Here is a 3621-nt window from a genome sequence, read left to right on the forward strand (position 1 = left end):
TTTTCTTAGGCTCATCACACTTCTAGAGAAAAATGCCAGATAGTTTAATGCTGGTGTCTCCTGCTTATTCAGGGGAGCCACAGAGAAGACTCATTCAGATTCTGTGAGGCTAGAAAAGATAGGGCCCAACACAGCTAAGGATGTTAGTCCCAAAACTGGGGGAAGAGTTACTTATAGACACTCGTCAACTTCTGCAGCCCAGAAGTTCTGAGAAATATCTTGAACACCTAAAACTTAAAATACATACAAAGCCATCTCTTGTTCCATATGTTATTGGATGGGAACAGAAACAAAACATACTCTGTTAGGGTTGTTTCTAGACTGTTAGAGTATGACTTGGTGTCATGGCTGACTGCTAAATATCACCACCTGCACCACGTTCCATGCCCGAGGTCTGTGCCCAGGTGCATGGGTTCTGGTGAGGGACATACGGCAAAAAGCTTCAGTTGACAGTTCAGCAATTTCCAAGGCTGGTATTGGCATCTCAGAGGAGCTCTCGGACAAACACAGCACAGACCGCAGTATTTCGTGGCAGCACTCACCTGCAAGACCCACAAGACCATTTCTTGTGTCCCTGGAACTACTTACTCATGCCACACCTCCCACTCTCACACTGACAAAGCTGGTCCATCCTGTACACAAAGTGCATCAGGGATCCTGTGTCAAAAAATCCAGCCTGCCATTACTTGATCTCAGTATCTGTGTAACTATCAGTCTCCCTTTGCATGTAAGCAGTCTTGGTCTGTATATGGAATATTTTTTAAGCAGCTTTTGTGGGTTCTTTTCCTCATAGAAGAGAAAGCTAAGAGAGACATGATAGAAAGTGGAAGGAAAGGGCAATTATGAATATATGCAAGTCAAATTGGGGGGGGTGGGGAAAAAAAGTAACTAAAAACACTTCCAGTCTCTCTCTCTCTCTGTGTCTCCAACAAAATCCACACTCTCAAGGTCTCTGGCACCACTTCACAGTAACCCCAAAAGATGTTCACCTGCTCCCACCGCACTAAGTAACAAACAGTGAAACAAGAACAAAGGAGCTCCCACCTAGGATGACCAATGTAATCCCCTGACAGCCCATCATGAAGGGAAAACCTTATCATTAAAGCAGAAGAAAAACAAACACACATGCACACATACAGCTCCGCTGCTGAGCACTATTAGCATCCTCCCCATTTTCTACATGCATCCAGTATCAGGAGATTTATATTCAGGCCAAAAGCTCACGCTGGCAGGAGAGGAAAGTACCTTGGAGAAGAGAGGGGAAGGGGAAAAAAAAAAGCCTACAGTTTCTTGGCTTGTGATCAGCAGGCTGGATGCATTCTGTGGAACTAGGCCAAAGCGTTAGTTATTATATTCAAGAGAACATCTGAATCCCAGCTCAAGGCAGCCGAGTTTGCGGCTCTCATTTATGCTGTATATCAATTGAATATCAAACCACATTTTCCGCCTTCTGAATAATAAAGCTTAATAGTTTGGGACTCCCATATGGTCTATTGTTAAAATATTTCTAAACACTGGCTGCTGGTTTATTTCTGAAGGAAAGATTTCTCTTTCCTCTTCAAGCTTTACTTGTTTAAAAGATGCTTGTAGCAACAGCTAAATATATTCATCTTTTAAATACTATCAGCGTTTTAAGAAGGGCTGGAAAATGAGAGGATAAGGAAAAGAAAATACATTTTGAAACTAGCTTTGCTTTTTTTTTTTTTTAATGTCACATGCAAATGTTTGTTCCAGGCAGAAGCAGCTGGTGCCACCAGGCTCTGCTGTTCAGAACAGGGGGTGCAGAAGCTTTCAGAAACCATGAGTTGCTCTAACAAAGGAGGGACCACACAGACTCAAACCATTCACAAAAGGACCCAGGCCGATTATTTGACTATTACTTACAAGGAAGCTTGGCCAGTAACGTAGGCAATAAATACTGGAGAAACCTGTTCTGTGCATAACCCAGGTTTGTCTTTTCACAAGTCCTGCTCTCTAATTAGCTACTCATTCCTGGAGGGCATTGGTGATGGATGGAGTGTATCAATTTGGTATATTGAAAAAAAAAGTCAAGAAACTTGTTAAATAATAAAAGCATCAGCATAATAAACACTCTGCAGTGTGTTAGGAACAGTCACTAATGTTCCTTCCCAGTCACACCAGAAAAGAGTGTTCCTACTCTTTCTACTTTGCAGAAAAAGACTCTGTGGCAGAGAGACTCTTTAACTCACAAGGGCTGCAGTGCCCTGCTCAGAGCCAGGATGAGAACTCAGAAGTGCTCGTCTTTTGTTTCTTCATTCTTCTCCTGTTCGATTAGCATGGGAGGACTCAACTGCTAAGTGAGCAGAAGTGAAACCCTGCAGCACTGCCTGGTTGTGCACTGGTGTGACCCACCAGCTCCACCTCACCCAGCCCTTGCCTTCCCCATGAAGTGCCTCATGTGCTCTGTGACAGGAGCTCTCGATGTGGCACCAGCTTGCATGTCTGCTGGTCACTCAGCAAAGCAGAATGCTGAGCTTGGCACAGCCATCAGTGTAACAGTCGTAACTCTTTTGTTCTTGCCCTCATTGTTGCTTCTCATTCCTCTCTCTTACTTCCCTCCTTCTGCCAGCGTGTTCCCCTCCCCTCCATCACCTATCTGCCCCACCATCACCTGGTCTGCTCTAGTGTACAGGACTTCAGAGTCAGCTGTCCTAACCCTGAAACTGGTTGCTCTTACTCATCAGCTGCCTCCTCCCCAGAAAGGAAGAAATTCCAGTATTTCAACATTCGCTCTCATCCCAATTCAGGGAGAAAAACTGAAATTAGAGACTCTCTGTAGAACGGAAGTTCACAAGTTTAAAAAGAAAGAAAGAAACAAGAAAGGAAACCTATTTGTTAACACCAGTGCATTTGAAATGGAGTATTTTACATTACTGAAACCAATGCTGGTTCACTTTGGCTTAGTGACCTGACCCGAGAAATTTTGTTCTGAGTCAGTACAGTGTTGAACTGCTTTTATTCCCACAGTGTTGCATTGCCTCAGACACTGCAGTGTGGCAGCCTGGTAACCCTGGTCTCTCTTCTGGGTCAGAGTCCCTGGCAGGAAGGCAGTTCCCAGATCACACACACTAAGGTCTCCTGTGACACAGTACAGACTCTGGGAGACCTGTACTGCCATATGGGAAGGCCAGGGCCCGTGGAGTCCACCAGAAGGGACAGGTACATCAGACAACAGCTCTCTGAGCAGTTGAGGATGACCTGGAATCCAACACAATGTTTTAAACCAATCCCAAGTGAAGCCTTTCAGACCAGTTATAGAAAAGCAAAGCAAAGAGGTATTCCCATTCAGGCAGCATAGACAGGACAATGTAACTTTTCTGGTAAAAAGCTAGTTTATTAATTTTACAAGTGACTAGAAATCTAGAATTGGACTTTTCTAGAAAAAAAAAATGTTTCTATTCTAAAGAAACTATATTTTTCTCTGAAAAAAACCCATTCCAACAAGAACTCAAATCAGACTCCCACTAACCACAGCAGCATTCTTACAGACTGTCTTAAAAATAATACTGTGAATAAAGCTCATTCTTGCAGAAATTTCCCCAGCAGGGAACTTAAATTATAGCAGTATCAGCACCCTTCTGTCTCCCACACAGCTCCTGG

The sequence above is a fragment of the Acanthisitta chloris genome, unplaced genomic scaffold, assembly GCF_000695815.1.
Source record: "Acanthisitta chloris isolate BGI_N310 unplaced genomic scaffold, ASM69581v1 scaffold18249, whole genome shotgun sequence".
In the NCBI taxonomy this organism is placed as follows: Eukaryota; Metazoa; Chordata; class Aves; order Passeriformes; family Acanthisittidae; genus Acanthisitta; species Acanthisitta chloris.